General features: G+C 46.9%; 1 long non-coding RNA gene across 2 annotated transcripts in view; it reads left to right on the forward strand.

The window, feature by feature from the left end:
- Positions 1-7,498, forward strand: part of LOC142765004 (uncharacterized) — a 48,233-nt gene extending 40,735 nt beyond the window's left edge. For both annotated transcript variants that reach the window (XR_012884008.1, XR_012884007.1), the window contains exon 3: positions 7,413-7,498. This is a non-coding gene — a long non-coding RNA (uncharacterized LOC142765004). The remainder of the gene's footprint in view (positions 1-7,412) is intronic.
- Positions 7,499-13,687: the final 6,189 nt, after the last annotated feature.

Here is a 13,687-nt window from a genome sequence, read left to right on the forward strand (position 1 = left end):
ACGTCGATAATCACGTCGTCACACCCTTGTCGACACCGGCACCGATTATTCGGTTATGAGCAGCGCCCTGGCATCCCAAATGAGGAATGTAACTTCTCTTTGGCAAGGACCCCCGTTGCGCACGGCAGGGGGTCACCTCGTCACGCCGACTGGAATGTGCACAGCCCGTGTTCTAGTGCATGCTTCGACGTTCACAGAATCTTTCCTCGTATTGCCTGTGTGCTCCCATCCACTCATTCTGGGACTGGACTTTCTTCGCGAACACGGTTCAATTATTGACCTACGAGACTTGCAGGCATCGTTCGAGGACCCGCTTCATCCTGAACCTAGAAACACCCAGTTATCGAAGGCTGCCCTACGTGTATTCTCCGAATTTCATACTATGCCTCCCCGCAGAAGCCTCTTTATCAACGTTGAAGGTGACTAAGACGTCTCCAACGCTGTAATCGCAGAAGGAAATTTGTTTCTAGTTTTTGCACAACAAATCTTCGTTGCCCGAGGCATTGTTCAGCACAAGAGGAAGCAGGCTTGCCTAATAGTGACGAATTTCAGCGAGGAGTATCGCCACCTTACCAAACACACCGCGACTGCATACTTTGAAGATATTGCCGACGTACCGGGGCCTCAACATTACCTGCTCTTTTGTCGTGCGACGATTCCGCCATGACATTCGCAAGCACTCTCGACGTAAACCAGGGTCTACCATTCGTACAACGGGAACGTCTCTTGAAGCTACTAGACTTATTTTGGGACTGCTGCGCTACGACTTCAAAAGTGAACCAAACACCGCTTGCCAAGCATCGTATCATCACCGAGCCTACCAAGAGACCCTTTCGACAGCACGCCTACAAAGTCTCTCAAAAATAATAAGACGTTATACGCCAACAGGTCCAGCATACGCTCAAGGACAATATCATCCAGCCATTGACCAGTCCTTGGGCGTCCCCTGTTGTGTTAGTAAAGAAAAAGATGGTACCCTGCGATTTTGCGTCGACAACCAAAAGTTGAATAAGATCACTAAGAAAGACGTTTATCCTTTACCACGAATAGATGACTCGCTGGACCACATTCGCAACGCTCTTTACTTTTCTTCGATGGATCTACGCAGCTGGTATTGGCAAATTTCTGTTGATGAGTGTGACCGCGAAAAGACCGCCTTCATTACTCCTGACACACTCTACAAGTTCAACGTCCTTCCCTTCTGCTTAGGCTTGGCGCCAGCTACTTTTCAAGGAATGATGGACATGGTTCTTTCTGGGCTAAAATGGCAATCGTGTTTTGTCTACCTTGACGATGCGGTCGTCTTCTCGGACACGTTTGAGCAGCACATCCAGCGCTTACAGGCAGTTCTTCAGGCAATTCGAACAGCTGGACTTTCTCTCAAACCTGAGAAATGCCACTTTGCTTTCGAGGAACTGAAATTTCTTGGTCACGTTGTCAGCCACGCCGGTTTATACACCAAGAACCTGAGAAAACGAAAGCTGTTGCCGCAGTTCCTATTCCAACAAACAAGCGCGATATCCGCCGATTTCTGGGACTGTGCGCATATTGCAAACGCTTCATCAAAGACTTTTCTAAAATCGCTGAACCACTAAATGAACTTGCAAAAGACGGCGTACCGTTTGTTTGGGGTCATAATCAGCATCACGCCTTTGACACGCTACGAAACCATCTTCAAGCCCCACCTGTACTCGGTCTCTTTGACGACAACGCTGCCACAGAGCTACACATGGATGCCAGCAATGTCGGACTTGGAGCTGTATTGGTTCAATGGCAAAATCGCGTAGAATGTGTTATTGCCTATGCAAGTCGAACACTATCACCCGCAGAGAAAAACTACTCTGCAACAGAAAAAGATTGCTTAGCCGTTGTTTGGGTTATAACAAAGTTTCGCCCTTATTTGTACGGTCGACCATTCAGGGTAGTTAGCGACCACCATTCTTTATGCTTGCTCATCAACCTCAAAGATCCTTCCGGTCGTCTAGCACGGTGGATCCTTCGACTACAAGAATTTGACGTTGCGGTCATTCACAAGTCAGGACGCAAACACACATACTGACTGTCTATCACGTGCGCCAACTGGAAGTACTAACGCAGACGTTCAAGAGGATGATACATTCCTTTCCTCTACATCAGCAACCGACTTGGCTCAACAACAACGCGATGGCAGTGAGCTAAGCCCACTGATTGACTACCTCAAAGGCCGAAAACGCAGCCTTCCTCGAAATTTTGCACATTCCCTTGCCTCGTTCTGCATCAGGAATGGAGTCCTCTATAAAAAAAATTTCGACCATACCCAGGTTACTTACCTACTGGTTGCGCCGACCTCGCTTCGGGGCGATATTTTACATGCTTGTCACGACGAACTATCATGCGGACACCTTGGCTACACGCGCAAATTGTAAAGAAGTTGCCGGTCATACTACTGGCCACGCCTCGCGAAGACATTCAAGCAGTACGTCAGCATATGCCGCCACTACCAAAGCCATAAGACTCCACGTGTCCGACCAGCAGGACTACTAAAGCCTATAGCCACGCCGAAAACACCGTTTCATCAAATTGGCATTGACTTGCTCCGATTGTTTCCCACGTCTTCGTCTGGAAACCTGTGGATTGTGGTTGCCACCGATAATTTAACGCGTTAAAGCGAAACAAAGGCGCTGCCCAGAGCTACCGCAGCCCAAATCGCCCACTTTTTCGCCACCAGCATCGTACTTCGTCACAGAGCACCAGCTGTGATAATTACTGATCGTGGTACAGCTTTCACCGCAGAGATGGTTCAAGAAGTGCTAAGACTAAGTGGTACAGAACATCGGAAAACCACGGGTTATCACCCCAAACAAACGGACTCACTGAACGGTTGAACAAGACCATTGCAGATATGCTGTCAAAGAATGTGGCCGTTGATCACAAGAACTGGGATGATATACTCCCTTACGTAACTTTCGCTTACAATACAGCAGTCCAAGAGAGTACAGGTTTCACCCCATTTCGCTTAGTTCATGGTCGAGAGGTCACTAAAATGCTCGACGCAATGCTCCTTCCTAACAACCTTTGCATGTTCAACGCGGACGCTGCCTTGTTCGCTCAACGCGCCGAGGAGGCCCGTAAACTCGCCCGACACCATATTTATGCTCGCCAAACTGCCGACGCACGCCGATACAATCATACACACCGAGAGGTTTTCTTCCAACCAAGCGATGATGTTTGGGTGTGGACACCTATCCGACAGCGTGGTCACTCTGAAAAGTTGCTGCGGCGCTACTTCGGCCCGTACAAATTCTACGGCGACTCAGTGACGTTACATACGAAGTTCTCCCTGAGGGCACCTCAAGACGTTTCCGTCGGTTTCCACAAAGTGATGTGGTGCATGTGTCAAGGCTGAAGCCACATTTCTCGCCTCACCAATCTAACGTGGACTGACTTACCGTGCAATGACTATTTTTGTCACTTTTGTTTCTTTTTGATTGTGTTGTGTCCTAACTTCTTTCTTTATTGAGTACTTCTTTGACACCACCCCATTTATTTTGCCTTACGACGTAGTTGTTAGATTCCATGGTAGCGCCTTTTCTTTCTCATTTTTTTCAACGCTCATCACCAGCATCGAGACGATGCTTTTCATGGAGAAGGAATAATGTCATAGGTAATGGGTATGAGCCATAACGGTAGCATGACATCGCTTGGAAGTAGAGCAAAAACAGGGCTTTTGCTTCCTGGTCGGGGGGCGAGCAAGACGGCAATTCGTCGCTGTCTGTAATTTCGTTCGTGGCAATATATTCACTCAGATCTAACCTACATTCCGCAGTTGGTGCAGCCCCACAACGGAAATCAATACGTGTACCTCCGCGTGACAAAACAGGAGGTAGCCTTCAGGTTTATTGGAGCTTACACCTCTCCGTTTGTTTAGTTCTACGATGAAAGACTGCATGACATCTTGACAACTACGCCTGGTGCCTGAATTTTCACTGAGGATTTCAATGCTCATCATGTTTTTTGGGGTAGCACCAAAGTTGATTTTAGCGGCCGCAAACTTGCTCACTTCGCCTCACGCCACGATATTCACATTATGAATGACGGCAGTTCAACATAAATAAGTAATTTTAGTTACAGCAGTTGTTTGGATTTGTCGCTGGTGTCACAGCAACTCTCTAAAGCTGACGATGGGTCAGAAATACTGAGAGTCATGGTAGTAACCATATTTCAACGTAATTGAAGTTCACAAGTTTTGGAAATTCCTCTTATTCAGTTTACAGAAAAGTCAATTGGTCAATGTGTATGACGAAGGTGGATGAGGCATGTCAAGGTGTCACTTTCGGCCTGGAGGAGGTAATTGAAAATGCTATGGAAGTGGTTAAGAGCACCACTACGCCCACATCAAAGTGCACAGACTTTCATGTGGTACTTGAGCCATTACATACAATTCGGAGGTGGCTCGAGGGGAGGTACATGTGCACTAATTCAATACATGAACTCAGATATGCTCGACCTTTACAAAAGAAAATCCAACGGCGAATGGAGAAGCTGGAGGGCCAACGGTGGAGGAAATTTTGAGAATCACTCGATCCTCGCAAACCGATGTTCCTTATACGCCGAGCGGTACAGACCTTGGGTCGTATCCATAACAACGACATCCCTTCAGCACACTGGGTGCCCAGCAAGGCCACCTTAAAGGTGACATTACCGAAGATTTCTGCGTGAGAATAGCGGGTGATGTGGTCACCATTAGTGATGAGGTTCTTGGCGATGCTCTTCTAGCGCGCGTCCCTGAACTAAATGTGCGTTTCTCACTCGGGAACTGGTCGCGTACCTAGCCACTTGCAGGGGTTCATGGTAACGTGCGCCGGATGGCATCACGTATTCTGCGTTCTGCCATCTTGGAGAACGGGGCCGGGACCCACTTATGGAATGCTACAACCAGTTATGGACTGATGGCGTTATTCCTGATAGGTGTAAATCCAGCCGTTTAGTACCAATCCTCAAGCCTGGAAAATTGCCGTTTGACCTCGAGATATTCTGACCTATTGCGCTGTCCAGATGTGTGAGAAAAGTAATAGGAAGAATGGTCCTCACACGCCTCAAATGGTACATTGAGCGCTACAATATATATCCAGAAGCTGTGACTGGTTTTTGACAAGGCCGTTTTTCTATATACAATGTCATCGACTTTCTGACCTCAGTCCAATAACAGAAATCCCTCACGCGCATATTCGTTACTATGTTCCCCGACAGGAAAGGAGTCCACGACAACATAATGCACGAGACCATTCTCGATGCCTTTGAAATTAGTGGAATCGATGGAAGAATGTTTAAATGAATTCAGAGCTACTTATTGAAGAAACATTTTTTATGCGGACTGCAAAAGGCAGCACCATCAACCATTACAACTGTCGTGCCGTCCCACAGCCCTAATTTGTTTAACCTCACAATTATTGGGAATGCCCTAGTTCTGCCTCGATCAGTCAACCTTTCTGTGTACGCCGATATCTGCATCTAGGCTTCAGCAGTGACGTGACCCCAAGTGCGGGCAAGGCTTCAAAAAGCAGCGATAACAACGTCGAAGTATCTCCGTGCTCAAGGGCTAAGAATTTCCTCCGAGAAACTCGCCTTAGTTGCATTCACTCGCAAGGTGATGTTCTGGTATCCTGTTTCCATCGAGAATATCAGAATTTCGTATACGAGACGTCATCAATTTGTGGGCATCATTATTGAAAGAGATCTTTCGTGGAATGCTCACATCGCGCACTTGAATAGGCTCAGCTCTACCACCCATATAATAAAATTTCTAGCCGGTAAAACTTGGGAAACGTCCATGTCAGCCATGCTCGAACTGTAGAGAGGGGGGTATTTTTAGTATAGCACACCCATGCTTTCAAATGCCGGAAAAACCAACATCCGGCTCCTGCAAAACATTGAAGGCCAAGTTCTTCGCACATGCTTGGGATTGTCTAGGTGTGCAAACACGGTCACAACTATCGCCATTGCCAAAGACCACCCGATTACGACCTATATAACAGTCGACATACTCCGGGCGCACATTCGCCATATATTCAGACTGCCTAACCACCACCTTGCTAGCCTGCTACCGAAAAGACCGAAGGCAGTGTTCTTTAGAGTGGTGGCGGCTAAGCGGCATTTTATCCCCAGGAAGTTCTCACCCGCAATCACATCACTTTGCCCGGAGAGGTGCCTGCAAAGACCCCCTGTACACCTTGAAGTCCTGAGGATAACCGAAAAGGCTAGCCTGTCATCTGCAGCCCTCAATTAGATCTCATTAGACCTTCTGCATATAAAATTTGAAAACCGAACTCATATCTATACGGACGGTGCAATGTCGGGAAGTTGGACGGGCACTGTTGTGATTTCATTTCAGTCAAGCATTGTCAAGTTTGAAACTCCACCCGTCACAACACATATGGACTCCGAGCTTGCCGCCCCTCAAACCGCTATCATATTTGTTATGCGAGAATCCCCTGCTAAATGGGCTATTTTCTGCTACTCCAAGGCGGCCCTTAAATGTATGAAAAGTCTACGACGCCAGAACTACTATCAGATGGTATCTCAAATCAATAAAATCTGTCATCGCGCCACTAACAAATGAGATGACATAATCTTTCAATGGCGCCTGGTCCCTGTAGGATTGGTAGTAACCACCTCGTCGACAACGCTGCTCGTTGTACCCAATATGGAGCAACCACACTGCTCATACCCCTGTCAAAGGTTGATGCTGCAAAAGAACTTCGCCGCATCGCGCATAGTACTACACTTATGCATTGGAATCTTCTACTAAATTCTACTCGACGCAACACAGAACCTGGCTTCATTCCTTTAATTACAGCTGTCATCAAATACTTTGCCTTGGGACGCTACAATCCTGTATTGTTGTGAGTCGGCTTTGCCTTCACCAATTTATTAGGTCACCGCATTCGTATGGCTGACTCCCCCAACTGTGATAACTGCCATTGTGTAGAAACTCTCGACTATGTCCTCCGTCATTGTGGAGACTTTGAAGAAGATTGCCAGACTCTACAGTGTGCCCTAAGGAAGCTGCATGATCGACCCTTTACTCTGGAGAACAGCTTGGAAGCGTAGTTTTCACGTACTTCAGCTCAGAAAGCCACACGAGCCCTTCTACAATTTTTGAGGACTACGCCACTGGGTGACCGCCTATAAAACCTGAACTTTGTGTGCGGTGTGCGTGTTATACGCAATGTGTATTTTCTCCTCTCTTTCTCCTTTTCTCTTTCATTACCCTCTCCCCGCGTTGAGTAGCAAACTGGACTTAGTCTTGTTAACCTCCATACATTTCTGATATTTTTCTTTTCTCTTTTGTTGTTAATTACGGGGCATAAAGCCTCCCCATTGTGTCCAACCTTGAGCATTGAATAACCACTGGCATTTTTTTTTGTTTACAGAAAACGAATCATGACGTCTTTTGAAACTCGTACACCGTCCGGAATAAATGCTTCGGACGATAAAAATAAACACCTTACTGAACCAACTGTGTCCTTGATTTCATTGAATCGGACATGTCCAAATCTACTCTCAGTATTTTCACATGATGCGATCCAAGAAGTCCTACGCGCATAAGATGAGGATGTGACGTAGGTGCTGTCACCGCAACGATCATGATAGTGTGGTGCGCAAAATAAATTTTGGTACCAAACAATATTTGAAAGCAAGGAAACCCACACAGTTCTATATTTGCCAACACTTGAAAAATATCCTAATACTCAGAAATATCCCGCAGCCACAAAACATGATTAGGTGCCTGAAACTTCGTTTTTGAGGTAATTTACTTTTTACCTAATAGTTTAATTGCCTGCGTATCGTTTTTGTTGCAAACTACACGTATTTATATTTATCTATCTATTTATCTATCTATCTATCTATCAGTCTATCTATCTCCCCGCCAACTTGTGGGTGCTCTGGTGAACGGCTCTTTAACCCGAAATCACAAGGGAGCGTAAGAGGATCTTACGAATATGACAGTTTAGTCATTACATGAATAACTTGAAAACCCTGTTGAGCACTTTGTCAGAACCATAAATTCAGACACGTATGACACATATCTGTAAGCTAGAGGTCATGGTATGCGTCACAACAAATTGCCACTTCATATCTACCAGGTCGCGGTGAGAAAAGGCATCGCTAAATTAAGCAGCAGCTTTATTGGCGGAATATGGCAGATGCATTTGTAATGCAATGGATGCCGTCAGATTGATTGTGATGTGAATGACGAAAAACTAAGTACACTGTATTTGATGTGAATGTTCTAACAGTGAGCACTGCAATTACATAGCACTTTTACACATCTGTTGTGAGACTGCTTTCTACACGTACCCGAACTAAATGCACTCGCTTTGATGATGCCAGGCATCGCTGTGGCAACACTAAGTAACACTGCCATTTGGTGAGCAATGTGCGACCGAAAAATTCAACTACTATCAAGACTGTAATCAATTTTCCTAATAGTACAAGACGGGACAACAGACTTTAGCAATACCTTTCTGTTGCGTGATTTGTTGTATACGCATAATATATTTTTCTCCCCATTATCACCCCTCTGCCAATTTTCGCCTTTTCCTTGTCTCCTGTTCACTGTAGCTCGCCAGAACACACCTGCTTAGGTGGACATCTATACTTTCCAATAATCTGTCTTTCTCTTAACTTCAAAATTTTTCACAGACATGCACTGCATCTCTCATACAGAAAGCCAGGCAGTTATAGCCCCTTCGCTTCGTTTGGTTTCTCAGTCTATGCTACCAACACACAAAACGATCGCTGAACCGTCCATTAGTTGAGAGAATGAATTGTTGGTCCAGTTTGCGGATTGGCAGCTTACGGAAGCACGAGCACATTACTATAGAGACAAAGTACATCACGTGGCCAGAGGTTGAACATTGACGCTTCTCTAATAAAACTTTCGGGTTCTGAGCAAGCCGCCCTTTGATGAACCACGACAAGTTAAGTAAAGCGTTGGTAAGAGAAATTTAAATTTCTGTCTTTTAAATCTCACAGATGAGCGCCATGTTAGCTTCTCAACGAGGTAATTCAGAGCCCTAACTCAACAAATAAAACAGGCGCTTAATTTCTCACAAGTCACTGCGCAAAAAACCCAAATTTCAATGTCCTAAAAAGAACAATTAGCGTCTTGCATTAAGCGCATAGGAGATATGTGAGTGAGGAGACGACGACTAAGTATCTATTTCATAGAACAATTGTACCCTTGTCTCAAGTTTTCTATTTGTTTTACCACGAATTCTGGGAGCTACCACTCCCTCCTTGTGAAAATGGATGAAGAAGCCTCTCAGGATTTTCGAGGTGGACAACCGCTACGTCTGGCAACGGCTAGAAAACATGGGACCACCTCAAGTGGCACAGACAGCGAGGCAACGGAGCTCTACTCCGACGGCTTCGAGTCATCGGATGACGACTACACAGTCGTCATTGAGCCACAATGCAAAAAGGAGACTGCTACGAACATCGTCGACGGTGAGTCTATCCACCGTGCAGGCTACCGCGCAGCGTTGGCCACACACTATACTCTTCATGGCTGTAGACCATTCAGCCATCCTAAGGCGGCTTAACAGGCAAGTCCTTCCTGCATACGTCGAAGGACTCGCTCCAAATGAGATTAAAAACGTCAGGATCAACTCACGGAAGAATGTTTTGGCAGTTGATGTTCTACAGCGTAGTGCGGTGCAAAGCCTACAGAACATCTCGGAAATCGACAGAGTCACGGTTAAATCAGTGATCCCCACTTACTGTAAGGGCAGTGTAGGCGTCATTTATGACGTGGACATTAGATTCCCGCTGACGATTCTCTAATCCTGATAAAGCCAACTACAGACGGCATCCTCATCAAGCACATCGCAAGGCTTGGTCAGTCACGTTGTTTCAAGATTATTTTTTAGGGAGACAGTCTTCCCCACACGTCAAAGTTGGCTACGTTCGCCACCAGGTCCGTCCATACATACCGAAGCCCCTACAATGCTTCAGATGTTTCAAGATGGGACAGGTAAAAGAAGTATGCACCAGCAATGTCGTGTGCCCGCGGTGTGCCGAACATCATTCAGAAGACACCTGCACGTAACTGCGTTCAAATGCTCCAACTGCCACGGTGCTCATAGAGCGTCGTCTAAAGATTGTCCACGAGTGCGAAATGAACGCGCAGTGCTGAAACGCATGGTGCGTGACAACTCAACGCACTGAGAAGCCGCTGCTGCTGTCAGGCGACGTTGGCGTCACCACAGAAGATTATCCCGAAACGTGACATCAGCCGATAGAGATACGTCATCTCAAGCAAGAAGGACTGGCCCCTCATCATCAAGCTCTGCGAAGACAGATACACCGAAAACAGAATCTGAGTCAAGACTCCCACCTCGTGAAGAGTGGCCATCACTTCCACGAACACAGCCTGTTTCAGAGGTGCATCGAATCCCGCCAACCTCGATGCCATCGCGAACCACTGATGAAAAGACAACTGAGGATCGCCAGGTCATTCACATGTGCAGACTCTTATGGGCGCAATGCGCATGCTCCTAAGCAACATGAACACCCCGTCAGCGCAGAGCGCACTCCAGGTGCTGGACACTTTGAGTCCGGTGCTTGCAGCTATAAGGTAAAACGATGGCCCACAACATGTTATCCTTTCGAGAGGAGGTCAAGAACGCATCTGTCCTTCAGTGGAATGCGAGAGCACTTAGGGTGCGCCTGTTCGAGTTCCGGCAATATGTATTCACAAACCAGTTCTCCATAATTGTAATTTGTGAACCGAACCTGTCAGCTCACACGAGACTGTCTGGATATGAGTGCTTTATGCCTTCTACCCACGGAGAGCACAGCAAGATCGTTGTGTTCATATAGCGCGACTTATGTTCATCTCCCTGTACCCCCTGACGAAGGGGGTACAGGGAGATGAAACCAGTACGTTTGCCTAACAGTAAAAAACAAAAAGACCACATTCACCATCATCGGAGCCTACTTACCTCCATCAAGCCGCCTAGACCGTGAGCGCTTGCGCGGAATTTTGAATTCATCTCTCCAGCCATGGGTGATAACTGGCGACTTCAATGCCCACCACTACTTAAGGGGAAGCTCCCGGGTCAACACTATAGGTAGACAGTTAGTGTATTTCGCTTCTGAATGTGAACGTATCCTCGTGAATGACGGCAGCCCTACTTATCTGCGCGGATCGGCCTATAGCAGATGCCTGGACCTCACTTTCGTCTCACGCTAGTTCGCTGGTAGAGTGCACTGGTTTTCGGACTTGGAAACAAGGTGTAGTGACCACATCCCAACATACCTGAAGATTGACGGCTTTCCAAGTCTCAAGTCTTCCAGAGCCGTCCAGTGCACTGATTGGCAAAAATACGAGTTAATCATGGAAGACTATGTTGGTGCCTCACCCTTCGACCTAGAGGATGCAATAAAGAGTGCCCTACAGTCAACCACGCTTTCGCTTCCGGTGAGCTCATCTCGCACTGATATGAACATTGATCTCGAGAAACTCCGAGCGATTCGTCGTCGTGCAGAACGACGTTATGGACGCACAAAGTCACTTGATGATCTGAGAGTTGCCAGGCGCACACAAAAGAAAATACAGCGTGATATGGACAAGTTGGACAAGCAATGATGGGTATCTTTTTGCGTGTCTTTGGATCCCACTATACCTCTGTGACTAACCTGGAGAACTGTCCGGGGTCTTCGTACAACCATTACACAGCGCTAACCATTAAAATCTCTGGCACTTCACTTACGCTGCGAAGAGATTGATGTCGCAGATTCTTTCTGTCGAAGGATTGCGTGCGGGGCAAATTCCGCTGTGACGAAGACGCCCGACTTTTCTGTATCCTCACGTGATCTCCGAATGGAGTGTTCGTTTTCAATGGACAAACTAAAGGCTGCGCTTGCTTTGTGTAGACATTCTTCAGCTCCAGGACCTGAAGGCATCACTTACCGCGCTCTGTGTCACCTAGGAGATGAAGCTCAGAAGGCACTCTTTCTGCTGTACAAGGACTCCTGGCAAACTGGCATGGTTCTACAGGACTGGAAGTCAAGTCGCCTCATTCCACTTCTCAAAGCCGGCAAGTTCACCTTTGGACATTTCCTCTTACCGCCCGATTGCCCTCGCGAGCTGTGTGAAAAATGTTGTGGAAAGGATGATTTTAATGCGTCTGGAATGGTACTTAGAGTTTTACGAAATATATCCAGGTGCTATGTCAAGGTTCAGACAAGGCCGCTCATCAATTGACAAGGTAGTTGACCTGGTGACATATGTAGAACACCAGAAGGACTTCAAATGGTTGTCTGCTGCTCTGTTTCTTGACGCTAAAGGGGCATACGAGAACGTCACCCACGAAGCCATTCTCGGTGCACTAGAAGGAGTGGCACTCGGTGGCAGGATATATGCGTGGGTTCAAAGCTATCTACAGAATAGATCATTTCTCGTGCAGACAGAGAATGGCCCGATACCCGAGTATTACTGCAGCCAAGAAGTCCCGCAAGGCGGAGTGCTAAGCCCGATGCTGTTCAACCTAACACTTATTGGACTAGTTGGCAATCAACCAAGCAGTGTACGACTTTCCATTTATGCTGATGACATCTGTGCGTGGACATCAGGTGTGACTCGACTTCAACTTTGCGCTCGACTTCAGAAGGCAGTATCAGTGACATCGCACCACCTACGCGAATAAGGGCTCGAAATCGCAAGAGGAAAGTGTGCAGTCATGGCTTTCACCAGAAAACCAATGTACGCTTACGGCATATCAATTAACGGGAAGTTGGTGTCATGCAGCCAGAGTCACAAGTTCTTGGGAATTGTAATCGACCGAAACCTGTCTTGGACACCGCACGTAAACTACGTGAAAAAGCGGCTGACCGTCACTTGTCACTTATTCAGGTTTCTTGCCGAGAAAAGTTGGGGAATGTCGGTCGAGTCTCTGTTACAGCTGTACAAGGTATTATTTATCGGATTCCTGCGGTATGGCCTACCTGTTATATCTAACACGTGCAAAACAAACCTGCGCAGAATCCAAAATATTCAAGCCCAGACACTTAGGGTATGCCTTGGTTTACCCCGCTGCGCATCGACAGCTGAAACAATTGCCATTACACAGGACTACTCAATCATGACGCACATCACCATTGAAACGATGCGTACGTACCTGAGGCAACATGCTAGGAATCCTTTCCACCACTTGGCAACCCTCGCTACTGAGAGGCCCCACACGAAATTTAGTGAAGTTGTCTGTGGACATCGTGCGCCGTTTACGTCAGGTTTTACGCCTGCTGAGAATCTGGTGTATCCTCCGTGGTGCCTGACACTTCCGCAAGTACGTGTTTCAATTCCAGGAATACATAAAATCAAATTTGCCTTCATCAGTCCTAAAACAATTGAGCTTGAACCTTCTGCACGAAATGTACAATAACCACGTGCACATATACACCGACGGCTCAACCACAGCGTCGGGTTCTGGCGGTGCGGTGGTGACTTCAGCTAGAGGATTCACTCTGCGAATCAAGCTTTCACACGTCACTACGTCTACGGCGGCAGAACTTGAGGCTTTGCGTGGCGCCCTAGGGTACATCAAATCTCAGAGACCGAGTAAATGGGCTGTGTTTTCCGACACGAAACTGGCCCTACAGAGCATGCAGTCAGTCCTTCAACGAGGTTGCCAGTAACAGT

The sequence above is a fragment of the Rhipicephalus microplus genome, chromosome 6 (genome assembly GCF_043290135.1).
Source record: "Rhipicephalus microplus isolate Deutch F79 chromosome 6, USDA_Rmic, whole genome shotgun sequence".
Classification (NCBI taxonomy): Eukaryota; Metazoa; Arthropoda; class Arachnida; order Ixodida; family Ixodidae; genus Rhipicephalus; species Rhipicephalus microplus.